Here is a 14,586-nt window from a genome sequence, read left to right as displayed (position 1 = left end):
GCTTTTATGCCAATATCATGCTTTTTTGATTAATGTAGCTTTAGAGTACAGTCTGAACAGGGAACGTGATACATCCACCTATTTTTTTTTTCTCCAGTCAGCTTTGGCAATTGAGTCTTTTGTGGTTCCAAAAAAATTTTTTAGAATCATTTTGTCCTACTTTTGTGAAAGTGTCCTGGGTATTTTGATAGTCATTGCATTAAATCTATAGATTACTTTGGATAATATGGCCATTTTTAACAACATTAATCCTTCTAATCAAGGAACACAGGATATCTTTTCATTCCTTTTTATCATCTTCAAATTCCTTCATCAGTGTTTACACTTTTGAGAATATAGGTCTTGCACCTTCTTGGTTAAGTTTATTCCATGGTATTTCATTCTTTTTAGTCTGATCATACATGGGATTGTTCCCTGAATTTTTTTTTCTGATAGTTCATTATTAGTGTATACAAAAGCAACAGATTTATGCAAACTAATCACAGAATTCTGCATATTAACATGCCACAGGCTAACTGAGTGTCTTTTCTTCCAACAGCCATGGACACAGCAGAGTCTATGCCCAATGAACCCCTGCTCAGAGGCAAAAATAGGCAAGATATCCAAGAGATGCTCAGAGAAGTAGGATTGGCAGTTGAGTACTAGTTGTCAAAGCTGCAGGAACACCTGGGTGTGACTTCTGCCCATGCCTCACAACACCTAGAAGAAAAATACCTCCAGAAACTGAAATGCCAGGTGCAACATCCCTGGGAGAAAAGGGCCCTGGAGAAACTGCTTAACCTGTCACACTCAAATACTCTTTCAGAGCTACATGAGTCTTGGGTGGGATCATTAAAGAAAAGGAAGATGGCAGCAGAATAGGCACTGCAGGAACAAAGAGAAATGCTGTCAGAACGGAGGCAACAACAGGAAGAGGCAGTGGGGATAAAGGAAGCAGAGCTGAGGCAAACAATGGAGATCCCCAAAGAGTTCAAGCCATCTCCTGAAAAGCCCCCAGGAGAAGTCATGGAAGATATGCAGAGACAACTCAACCTTATGGAAGGGGCAATTTCTTACAGGAAAATTCTTTCAGATAGAGAACTGGTGAGACATGCTTCTGGAGGACTAGCCCTACAGGGAATTTACAAAACCAGTGACCAAAGGTGTCTTATGGAGAAGAAAGAAGAGCTACTCTGTGTCCCCAAGGAGTTTGTACTCCGTGGCCCTAATCAGTGTACACAGATGGAAATGAAGGAATTTGCATCTTCTCAAGAAGAATCCATGTTCACTCAGACTGTAGAGAAGCTGGGCTTCAGTGTAATAGCCTTAGCAAAGGGTGGAGGCTGGGGAATTAGCCTGGAAGCTGGTATGGATCAGAGCATGCATTCAGAATCCAAGAAAATACAACAGTCACATTCTAAACACTCTTATTTCTGCTCAACCAAGTTCATCTATATCCCACTGGCCTCCTGCATCTTTTCCATTGACCAGCTCCAACTTTCCAATGCTGCTCTCCAGGATTTAAAATACATTGAAGACCTTTTGGGTCAGTCAGAAGACCCAGACAAACTACTCTTGCTGAGGCATAGGACTGAAGCCTTCTTCCAGAGGTTTGGGTCTCATGCTGATCAGGGCCCTCTGCACCTCGGGGGAATCTACTGGTGGAAAGCCATTTCAGAGGGTTTCCAAAAAGAGCAGCTGGCAGAAGTGAAGCAGCAAGCAGCAGAGGCCCTGGATAGTTACATAAGGGGCAGTTACAGTGGCTTTGGAGTGAACATTGGTGCAGGTCTGGATATGTCAGACTCTCATTCGAAAAAAGCCTCTCAGAGATCAACCTTCCAAAATCTCCAAACCAAAGTCAAATTATCTGTGGCCCAGACAGGTGGCCCACCAGAAGCAGATGGCTTTTCTGACTGGAAAGCTGGTCTAGTTGCCAATAATCAAACCTGGTATGTCATTGACCGTGGACTTCAGCTGGTACCTGTTTGGGACATTGTCCTCTATGGCCACAGAGACGATTTTAAGGATCCTCTTAAAGTAGCTAACTGCCTGAAAGACAACTATACTGTTCTGAATGAACTCACTGCCCAGATCCAGGAGGGAGAAGAATTCTTGAGTATTGAGAAGGAGGCTAGAATTTTCCTAGAGGATGTGAAATCCTGGAAAGTTTTTGATCCTGAAGAACAGCTTAAAAGGCTGATAAATTTCATGCAAAGATTGAGTCAAAAAACTGAAAGTTATACCATTTGGACTAATATATGCCTCAAAGACTGGGGTCTGCAGAATTTTCTGGTAAACACAGTAAACTTTTGCAAAAACATTTCCATTTATGAAACTAAATTTATTAAATCTCAGTTGAGTAGTCTTTTGGATCCTCACATTTATACAGTAAGAAACTTTCCTCAGGCTCAATCCATTATGCAGTGGATATTTCAGTCAGAACCAAAGAAAGACAATGTCCATATCACCCAATTTTCTGAATTAATTGAAATATTTAAAAAAGCACAGAATGACCTTAGGGAAGTAAACGCCAACTCTGAATGCACAGAGTTGGTGGAGGAAGCTCAAAGAAAGCTGACTTATGAGGTCAGCTTGTCTCTTGGGTGCTTCTTGAAATACCTCCGAGAAACAGGGAAGCCAGACACACACGTCTTGCTACTTTTGATGGCATCTGGTGCAGGATATCATGTGGTTGACAATATATTTCAGCATCTCCTGGGGCATGATGAGTTACACTTCCTATTGGACAAAATGCAAACTGTGCAAAATAAATACCAAGAGCTCAAAAATATTTGCTACTACAGGGCTCAGGCATTCCTGGTGCTCACAGGTCTCACAGCAACAGCGGGCATCAAAGCTCTTTCTCCAGAGGAGAAAACACAACGCTTGGCATTGATCAAACATCACATGGGACAATCTTTGACTAAAGAAGTTGTATATGTCCTCACCAACCGTGGAGATCATGATTGGGAAAACCTAGAAAAAGACTTGAGACTGCTCATTGATGGGAATTATGAGGCTGCTGTCTCTTCATTGCAAGTGGAGGAGGTGATAAAAGAATTGCAAAGTGTCTTCCATAAAAAGAAAGAGCGCCATGAACCACATGATAATGAAAACAAAAAGGAGGAAGTCATAGAAAACGGAGCCTTCCAAGACTTACTCCAGCGTCTAGGCCTAGAACATTACTACCCAAGAAAAATGAGCAGAGCTAACTTCCAACTAATCCACAAGACTTCTGTGTACAACACTCAGCCCTGCTCTGAAAGAGAACTTCCCTTCTACTTCCTACAGAAGTTATTGATGCTGGATTACGGGCTGAGATACCTGATCACCAAACATGAAGAATACACAGAGAACCAAGTCTATTCAAGCACCTCAAACCAAGAAAAGGAGGCTTTTGATCCATATGAAGATCTACCTGAAGAAAGTGCTCATCCTACTAAGCCTTCAGCAGCCACCAATGTCAGACCCTATGTTCACCCTATGGATATTCAGATGGCAATTCTTCACTGTGCAGATGATTTTACCAGACAATATATTTTGCACAAACTTTCCATGTGTCAGTTTGCCCTCCCCCTTCTCATACCTAATCCTTGCAATGCTCAAATTGAATTCTCTCTCTGGTCTCTCAGACAAATTCGAAGGAGCTGGCAGCAAGTAGGGAAATCAATAAATGAGGAGAAGGACAATTACAAGAATCACCAGATGTGTTATGTTTCTCTCCCTATTGTGTCCTTTATTAGAGTTGGAACTGGCTTCTCTGCTTCCAAATCGCAGATCATGAACTGTCTTCTCAGTGAACGCAAACATGATGTCTTTTTTCACCGACATTGCAAAGGCAGCAGCAGAGACTGTCTCTTGATGGGAGGCGTGGTGGAAGTCTCCTGGTTCTGTCCTGGAGGGGAAGAGCAGGACAGATTTGACAACTGCTTGACCTTTACCAATCTTCATGGAGATGCAAAGGAACATGAGAAGCAACTCACCTTTTTGAAGGAAGTTTCTTCCATAATTGTGATCCTGATGTCAACTTCTGATGACAATAAAGGAAACCGAAAAATAGTCAGTGACATGTGTCAGTCATCAAAACCTTTAATCTTTTTGCTTGATGATAAAGGAAAAGTCACAGTCGATAATTCTGGCCCAAGAGTGAGAATTGGGATCAGGAACAGAAATGAGGCAGAATTAATAGGGGAGCTCACAACTACAATCAAACGTTTGCTGAAGCTCTCTAACACTGCACTCAGCTTGGAGAACTGTGCCCAAGTTGCTCGCAAGCAAGGAATGCTTATTGATGAAGACCAGAAAGATTGCAAGGAAGCGAAAGAAAAGGCAGAGGGCCTAATGACCCTACTGAGAGAAATGGAAATACCTCAGGTCAAGGAAAACTTACTACCTCTTCAGGGAAAACTGTGGCAACTTTGGTGTAAAAAGGACAAAGAACTCTATCATCTGAGAGAAAAGGGGAATTGCAGCATTGAACAACACAAAAGTGAGACTGAGACAGAAAAACAAATGATAAGACATGAACAGTTCAGAAAAGCCTTTCCTCTCAATGCTTTAATGCGTTCTGTCCTTGAAATTCTCCAAAATCATTCAGAAACTCACACCAAACTCTACTTCCTCCAATGGCTGAATGTAGCTTTGGACAAACTGACTGCAGGACACTTGGAAAATCTAAATGAGAAGAAAAAGGTATTGGTTCAAAAAGAAAAGCAAGAGGGCCCAAAGTGTAGCTCTCTGAAAGACTGGCAAAATGAGATAGAAGCTATTTCCAGACAGATTAATGACTGTTCCTTGGGAATTGAGCACATTCTCAGAGAAGCTGGCCAGATCTATGAAGCTCTGGAAGAAGCTTCACCCGCAAAAGATACCCTATTTCTCTCCCTTCCCCACATTGCTGCAGATCTGATGATATCTGGTGTTCCCATTGAGCTGATGGATGGGGATGTTTCATATGTGCCCCTGAGGTGGGTGGCAGCTGTTTTTGACAAGCTCTCTGAGAACCTTGGAAACAAGCGGCTCTTTGTTCTCTCTGTCCTCGGCCTGCAGAGCTCAGGGAAGTCCACCCTGCTGAATGCCCTTTTTGGGCTGCAGTTCACTGTCAGTGCTGGGAGGTGTACCCGGGGGGCCTACATGCAGCTTCTGAAAGTGGAGGAGACATTCACAGCTGAACTTGGCTTTGACTTTGTGCTTGTTGTGGACACAGAGGGACTCCGAGCCCCAGAACTCAGCAACAAGTCCCAGAATCATGACAATGAGTTGGCAACCTTTGTCATCGGACTTGCAAACTTGACTCTGATCAATATTTTTGGGGAAAATCCATCTGAAATGCAAGATATTCTACAAATAGTTGTCCAAGCTTTTCTGAGGATGAAACAAGTAAAAATCTCTCCCAGTTGCCTCTTTGTCCATCAGAACGTGGGGGAAGTTACAGCTAAAGATGATACTATGGATGGAAGAAGGCGGCTAGAGCAGAGATTGGACAAGATGGCAGCAACAGCAGCTGAAGAAGAGCAGTGCTCCGATGTAACCTGCTTTAGTGATGTCATTAAGTTTGATGCCAATACCCACGTCTACTACTTTGCTCACCTCTGGGATGGCAATCCCCCAATGGCCCCACCCAATCCTCGCTACAGCCACAATGTTCAGGAACTAAAAAGCAGAATTCTTGTGACTGCCCAACAGGAATCTAGGGGAAGCATCATGAAGTTATCAGATGTAAAATTCCGAGTTCAAGATTTGTGGAGAGCCCTACTGAATGAGAACTTTATTTTTAGCTTCAAGAACACTCAAGAAGTCACGGCCATGAGCAAACTGGAAACCATGTATAACTCCTGGACATGGGAGCTGAGGAGTCATGTGCAGAGATTACAGGACCAGCTGATCATCCAGATTCAGAATGGAAAAATCCAGACACTTGAAACATATACCCTGGAGGCTCAAGTTACAGAGATATATGAAGCCATCAAGCAAGAACTTGAAAAATATGTTAATGAAGACCCAGATAGTGAAGTGCTGGTTCAGTGGAAAGGAAATTTTGAAAATAAACTCATAACACTTAAAGAGGCACTAATTTTAGATGTCCAAAGAAAAGCCAAAGAACTTATTAGTTTTAAAGAAAATCAAGAAAAATTGGATAAAAAAAGTCAGGTTATGAAAAGGAATTATTGGAAAACAGCCAGAATTTGGCTTTACTGCTAAATGGCACCGAATTGAGTGAGGAAGAGCTCCATGAGAAATTCAACTCAGTTTGGAAAAAATGGGTCTATGATGTGTCCTCAAGTCTCCCTCTAGCCACAGAGCCTAAAATTGAAGTGGATTCTGAAAGCATCCTTTTGGAATATTTCAAAAAGGAAAAAGACATAGCAAGCATACTGATGAACTATTCTGGAGAAAAGTTTGAAATCAACTATGACAAACATGTTAAGATGAAAAGTATATCTTGGGGACTCTTTGCAATGACAATAGAGCCCCAAGATAAACACTCCATAAATATGACTACTGACTGCATTATTTCAAAAGTTAATGAAACTCTTAACAAAATATCTCAGCAAAGGCATGATTACAATCCAACTTATTTCCATGAAATCCTGAGAATAATACATGAGGAGGTGAAGTCTGCACCCACTCAGAAAAGATACACATTTACAAAAAAATATGAAATAGACTTATCATTGTGTTTATTCCAAAGAGCATCAGTGACATTTAAGGAGATGCACAAGGCATTCAAGAGGGCAAATGATCCTGTACACTATCTGCAAAGCAAGAAAGATGATTTCTTCATGAGCTTTAAGATCTCTTGTCAAGGAGCATCTTCAATTAAAACATTTGTTGATTTTCTTTGGAAGAAACTCACACCTGCTGTCTCCAGCACCATAAGGAAAAACATGGCCCTCAAAATTGCTGGGGACATTCGATCCACCTGCCGGGCATTCAATGAAAACAGAGCTAACCTGGAGAAACACATTCTCATCTCTCTGGCAGAAGAGGAAAATTTTGATAACTACTGGCAGTACCTTCATAATCCAGAATCATTTTTGAAGAATTACATTGAAAACCATGTTAGAAGATATTTTTCTGACACAGGAAGTGAGAAAATAAAGACTTTTCTACAAATGAGTTTAGATGACATCAAGAGTGCCATCCTCTCAGCTATACATGCATCTACAGCAATAGCTAAAGATAAAAGCAGCACAGTGTCTGGGTGGTTAGATTTGTTCTGTGATCGCCTGGGGAGTATCTTGATCTTTCCACGAAAAGACTTGATAAACATTGAACACCAGGAGATAAAAGATACCGAGTTTATCAAAGAGGCCATGAGTAAAGCTTTGGATCCTGAAATGAAGAAGGTAGAACAGAACTGTTTGTCTAAACTTGTAAAAGAAATGGTTCCTGAAATCCAGAAAATGCTCTCTGAACATCTCTGTGGCTGCTGGAAACAGTGTCCCTTCTGTAAAGCAATTTGTACGAACACAATCCCTACCCATGACGGAGACCACAGTGTTCCTTTCCACCGTCCAAAGGCTGTCAGTGGATGGGGGTGGTATCAAACAGACCATTTTGACATTGATTACTGTACTAGTTCAGTAGCAAGTGATTGTAATTTTATTTTGAGTGATGGCAGGAGAATCCCATATAAGACCTATCGAGAAGCAGGAGGGGAATATGCCACATGGAGCATCACCCCAGACACATCAATGCAGCCATACTGGAAATGGTTTGTCTGTCACTTCAAATTAAAGCTAGAAGAAAAATATCACAGAAGATTTATCAATAGAGGTGAAATTCCTGATGCCTGGAAGAAAATCACAAAGCAGGATGTGCTCGATGACTTGAAAAAACATTAATACTCAATGACCAGAGAAAGGTTCCAATATCTAAACAAAGAAGGCACATTACCAGAACAAGCTTAAAATACCACCCACTCAGAATGAAAACCTTCCTTATATCAATTTTTTTCAAATGAAACATCTAAAACTAAATCAATCATAGCAAGAGTTGAAGATTTCTTGAGTAAGAAAATTATTTCTCTTTGCCTCAATTCCTTCTTCTTTAAAAACAGCTGATATATATGAGTACATGATAAAATCGAATAAAGTGCATTTAATATACCAACTGCATATTTTATATTATTATTCTGAATGTTTTTATTTTTAAATATATAATGTTATATAAAGCTTCAAGAAAGTCATTTTCATGGAGGGAAATTAAAACCATTGCAGATGGCTACAAAATCTACAGAATAACTATACAAATGTTTTTATCAATATACAGTTATTGACTGGAAGTTACAAATTCTTTTCATTTCTAAGTGCATTTTTTTCACTCTATGAAATTGTGAGGAAGAGTTATTAATGCTTCAATGCAAAAACATTCATAGGAAATTCAAGATTTCCAATTCTCAAATATAATGCCATTTAGAGCTATTCTATTATAGGAATTAAAAAAAAAAAAAAACAGAAATTTGGCCAGGATAGAGCCTGCATCTATTCAAGAAACAATATTAAACAAATATGAAAAATAGAACTTAAATAACTTTTTCTAATTTAACCATTTTCTCTTCTTCCTGGGCACTTTGGCACTTGCCTATGCATTTTTTTTTGTATGTTATCATTTTTAGTCTTTTCTAATTGACCATCCATTATTTTTCATTGTCTGAAATTTATACTTAGCTTCAAGACTTTGCTTGGGACATATCTTTTTTGTTGTTGTTCCCTTTAATGCAGGTACCTTTCCAAGAATATAGACATTTTACAAGGTGCTGTAATATATCATAATTGACAAGGTCTTAATTCACAAAACTCAACACATTATGTTAATTCATTTTGTACTTAAACTTTCATTTCAAATAATAAAATAATGCCATTTGTGCAACATTGGATACAACTATAGATTACCCTTCTAAGTGAAGTAAGTCAGAAAGAGAAAGACAAATATAATATAACATACATGTGCAATCTAAAATATGACACAAACAAACCTATCTACCAAACAGAAACAGACTCATAGGCACAGAGATTAGACTTGTGGTTGCCTGGGGGAAGAGGGCAGAAGGAGAGGGATGGACTGAGAATTTGAGGTTGATATATGCAAACTATTGCTTTTAGAATGGATGAACAGCAAGGTCCTCCTGTATAGTACAGGGAACTGTATACTGTCTCCTGGGATAAACCATAATGGAAAAGAATATTTTACAAAGAATGTCTGTATGTGTAAAACTGCTTCACTTTGCTGTACAACAGAGATTGGCACAACATTGTAAATCAACTATACCTCAATAGAAAAAAGCAAAATAAACTCTCTTTTTCTAAGATATGAATTATGTAATCTTCTCTAATGTATTTTACTGCTTTTTAATGCAGCCTAAAAACTAGTATAATAGCAGTAACAGAAAAAAAAAGTCAAGTTACAGTTAGTGGTGTATATTAGCATCTTTAGCTCATCATAAAGTTATTGAATGACCAAATCACCTTTGAAAGGCAGTTGGTATTGAGAAATATCATGGGTTTCTGGCTTCTTATCCAGCTATTGGAACCCATCTTATATGCAGAAGCAAGTAGTTTCTGTAAAGGCTTATTGATGTCTTGAAGATGAAAGTACTTAGTATTTATGTCATCAGTTCAGTTCAGTTCAGTCACTCAGTCTTAAATAACTTTTTCTAATTTAACCATTTTCTCTTCTTCCTGGGCACTTTGGCACTTGCCTGTGCATACCTGTGGTGTATTCATTTTGATATTTGGCAAAACTAATACAATTATGTAAAGTTTAAAAATAAAATAAAATTAAAAAAAAAAGATAAAGAAAAAAATCACAGAAGTTTAGATATTCAAAGCCTAGAGCTCTGTACAAGTCTGAGAAGGACCCATTTTTGGAACAAGATTTATGACCAGGGAAAAAGGGCCATTTTAATCAAGGCTGTGAACCAGGTCAGGGCTTCCCTCGTAGCTCAATCAGTAAAGAGTCTGCGTGCAATGCAGGAGACCCGGGTTCAAGTCCAGGGTTGGGAAGATTTCCTGGAGAAGGAAATAGCAACCCACTCCAGTATTCTTGCCTGGAGAATCCCATGGGCAGAGTGGCCTGGTTAACTACAGTCCATGGGGTCACAAGAGTCGGACATGTCTTAGTCACTAAACCTAGTGATAATTCAATAAGAAATGTTTCTATGTATTAAAATGTAAGAAAATGCTTATCTCCAACCAAGCACCTTGTGACTTTTCACATTACCTGAGCCATACAGTCATGATCAGAAATAAAAAAGAACATTTTGAAGCCAATCAGGGACCTGAGAGGGGAGGAAATCTCCATTTGGCAAACCTATACCTTCTGAAACAATGACTTATGCTAGGTTCTCAAAGCTAATGATCTGAAGGAATCCTGATGCAAAGAAAAAAGTTACTCATGTCTGACACAGGGCCATTCATTGGCTTCCCTTTAAGAGTACACTCTCTACCCCTCCACAGCCTGTATGAAAACATACAGTACAAAGAAGAACAATCAAAGGACTTGGATCTTCAGAGTGGGGGGATAGGAGTGCTCACTCTGCTATCTCTGTGCCCCAAGCATACTCTTCAGTTTCAGGTCAAATGACCATGTCTCCAGAAGAAATCATGAAACAGAAAAACTATATAGAAAGCAGATGTTCTTGAATAGATGGATTTTCCTTTTGTTCTTTAAAAATAGTCTCACTGAGAGTTGGAGGAGCCTCCGAATAGGATAAAGTTGAAATAGTGATAAAAACAGAACCCATGCACAATATAGTACCTGTCTCTGACATCTGCATCCTTGATAACTGTGTAATGTTAACATTTGTTCAATGATTTTCATATTTGTTCAATAAGTCCATTAAAACTTTTAACTAACAAGCATTATAATTAATTTTGATTTTCAGGCAAAATTCTTGTGTATAAACAAATAATTTTTTAAAAAATTTCTCAGTCATTTAAGTAGAGTGATTACTAAATGCAATTCTGAGATGGTCTCAAGAGTTCCCTACAAAATGGCTAGACATAAGTTGGGAATGAGGGTAGATGGAAACATACGAATGCAGTTTTCTATGATAGTAGTGGAGAGTAAAGTGCCATCAAGGTGGGGTCAGGATCAAAGTGTCAATGGGTTGAGGTCAGTGAGGGAGATCTTAGGAACACTGGAGTAGGGTGATAGAGTTCATAGGAATGAATCATATAGTCATCAAAGTGGGAGATGCTGGGCCCAGTTTAGGTCACAGGGATTAGAGATGGCCAGCATTGTAAAGTCACTGGAGGTAAGGTTCACATGATCAGTAGAAAGAGTCTCTCAGAGTCACTGAAAATGTGGACCACGGAAACAAAGGAATCAGGGGTCACCATATCAATAGACATAGGGAATTTCCAGAGTGATTTAAGCAAGACAGGACAAATCCTGCAGGAATGGGGCTAGGAGAGTGATGGATTCTAGCACAAGACAAAGAACACAAATACGATGTGAGTTGCTTCTCAGGTGGCACCAATGGTGAAGAACTCACTTGCCAATGCAGGAGATAAAAGAGACGGTGAAGTTCAATCCCTAGGTTGGGAAGACCCCCTGGAGAAGGAAATGGCAACCCACTTCAGTATTCTTGCCTGGAAAATTCCATACACAGAGGAGCCTGAGGGGCCACAGTCAATGAGGCCGCAAAGAGTTGGGGAGGACTGAGCACCAGCACATGCTTTAAAAAGATGGAAATTTGCACTAAGAAGATTTTCACTTAGGTCTAAGTGAATGAAGTGTATTACAGACTACTACAGACTAATTCTTTCTGTCATCCCTAAATCCATAGGGATTTAAGACAGACTTATATGCATTTTCATTTGGAGGAGATATCAAGATTGAAGGCAAAAGGAGAAGAGGGCAGCAGAGGATGAGATGTTTAGATAGCATCACTGAGTTTGAGCAACCTCCAGGAAACAGCAATAATAATAGTTAACATGGAGGCTGGGGCTATCTGCTCATGATCACTAGTGTCCTCTACTCCTGAACAAGATGCTGAATTTTTCCAAGGTCCATGGGATACAGATTGGATCCTCTGCCCAAAAGAGTTTCCTCACCCCTTCCATGGCTCATCCCTCCCACAGCTCACCCCACCCATGCCCCTCCACTCCCACCCCTCCAACCCCTCCCACGCTCCACCCCTCCCACCTCCCACTTCAGCAGAGACAGACAACTGGAAATATACTGCCAGAAGCAGGAATGAGGGGAAAGTCAAAGAGCTTACCCTGGGATGTCAGCAAAACAGGTCAGCAAACAGTACACTATCAGATCATCAAGTGTATGGGGGCATTCTGAAGACTCCACAAAAGCATAACCACAAGAAGCCCCTATTGTATATTCAACAACTAAAAGACAAATCACAAAGAGCACCAGCTACCTTTCAGCTCTCATCCCTCAAACCAAATAGTGAGAGTAGGAGGAGAAAAGGAAGTAAAGAAATGAGAAAAAGAAAACAGGCCATGACACACTTATTCCCTCCAGTTCTATGAAATTGTAAATAAGGCCTGAACTTGATGGAGGTGGTGAAAGGTGGTCAAAGAGCCAGCTTAGGATTTAATGAGAGATGGAAGTTTTGACAGTAGATAGGACTTAAACTTTTTAATGCCTACGACTTTAGATATTCTAATACCAAAAGTGACTAGAAAAGTCACTTTCCCAGGAATATTACCAGGAATGGGGGTGGGGAGAACAAAAATAACATGGTGGCAATCAAGGGTAGAGATAAATAAAGGAATATTCCAATTATGCACCACTGAGTCCAGCTCATTCAATGAACAGTTTACACACAGATGAAGAAAAATGAGGAAGATGGGCAAGAGGAGAAATAAACTGGAAACACAGATGAGTCTCTCCTGGAAAAGGAAGGGACTGCTTCTAGGAGATGTTTTCAATTACTTCTCATTATTAACTAGTACAATATTGTCATATAATAATAAAGATATATGCAGTCTTTGTCCAGGTTTCTGGAGAAGAGCTCCTAGAATCCTTGGAACTTCATGAGTTACACGGATGAGAGGAGCCTCTTTTGTTACTCCTAAAAGGTCCCTGTCAAGAATACTTGAGTTTGTGTTAATGAGGTGACTCTGTATGAGCCCCCTAGATAGTTTCAGGATGGAGATTGCCTGCCAAAGAAACCATGTGATAAGAAGGTTGGAACTTTCAGCTCCAAATCCCCTCACACCTCCAGGAGGGAAACTGGATAGAGACTGAGTTAATCTGGAGTTGCCGATGATTTAATCATGCTTATGTCATGGGACCTCCATAAATCCATAAGGGAAAGGGTTTGAAGAGCTTCTAGGGTGGTGAACACCCCCACATGCAGAAAGGTGGTGTACCCCAACCTCCACAGTCACAGAAACCCTTGGTTTCAGGACACTTCCACACCTTATATTATTTGCCTCTTAATCAGGTTCTTCATGTGTATATTTTCTAACATCCTTTATAAGGATACATAACTATATATCCTACATATATTTAGCTGTAAATAAGAAAAGTTCTTGATTTCCATGTGAAGTCACAGCAAATTATCAAACCAGAAGAGAGGGTTATGGGAATCCCAAATTTTAAGACAAGTCAGATAAATTGTGAGTAACTAGGGACCCAATATTTGCAATTGCTGTCTGAAGTGGGAGGGCAGTCTTGTGGGGCTGAGTCCTTAACCAGTGAGGTCTGAACTAACTCCAGGTAGTTAGTGTCAGAACTGAATCAAATTGTAGGACACCCAGTGGGTATCTGCACAGAGTTAGAGAACTGTTTGGTAGGGAAAACCCACATTTTTAGTGTCAGAAGTGTTTTATGGTTTTGAATAGATCTTAGTAATTATAACTATATTTACACTGAACAAATAGGGGAAATCACTAAGCAATTCAGGTATGACCTAAACCAATCCCTTACAATTATACAGTGGAATTGACAAATAGATTCAAGGGATTAGATTTGATAAATAGAGTGCCACAAGAACTATGGATGGAGATTTGTAACATTGTATAGGAGGCAGTGATCAAGATCAGAGCCAAGAAAAAGAAATGCAAAAAAGCAAAACGGTTGTCTGAGGAGGCCTTTCAAATAGCTGAGAAAAGAAGAGCAGCTAAAGGCAAAGGAGAAAAGGAAAGATACATCCCTCTGAAGGCAGAGTTCCGAAGAATAGCAGGGAGAGATGAGAAAGCCTTCCTAAGTGATCAGTGCAAAGAAATAGAGGAAAACAATAGAATGGGAAAGACTAGAGATCTCTTTAAGAAAATTAGAGATACCAAGGGAACATTTCATGCAAAGATGGGCACAATAAAGGACAGAAATGGTATAGACTAATAGAAGCAGAAGATATTAAGAAGAGGTGGCAAGAATACAAGAAGTACTAGACATAAAAGATCCTCATGACCCAGATAACCATAATGGTGTGATCACGCACCTAGAACCAGACATCCTGGAGTGCTAAGTCAAGTAGACCTTAGAACAAAGCTAGTGGAGGTGACTAAATTTCAGCTGAGCTATTTCAAACCCTAAAAGATGATGCTGTTAGGTGCTGCACTCATTGTGCCAGCAAATGTGGAAAACTCAGCAGTGGCCACAGGACTGGAAAAGGTCAGTTTTCATTCCAATCCC

The 14,586-nt window shown here is 39.9% G+C and overlaps 1 pseudogene; it reads left to right on the top strand.

Annotated features, from left to right (window-relative positions):
* The window catches only part of LOC102412221, a 50,545-nt pseudogene extending 41,247 nt beyond the window's left edge, over positions 1 to 9,298 (top strand).
* Positions 9,299 to 14,586: the final 5,288 nt, after the last annotated feature.

The sequence above is a fragment of the Bubalus bubalis genome, chromosome 16 (genome assembly GCF_019923935.1).
Source record: "Bubalus bubalis isolate 160015118507 breed Murrah chromosome 16, NDDB_SH_1, whole genome shotgun sequence".
In the NCBI taxonomy this organism is placed as follows: Eukaryota; Metazoa; Chordata; class Mammalia; order Artiodactyla; family Bovidae; genus Bubalus; species Bubalus bubalis.
This window is presented reverse-complemented; position numbering and strand designations above follow the sequence as displayed.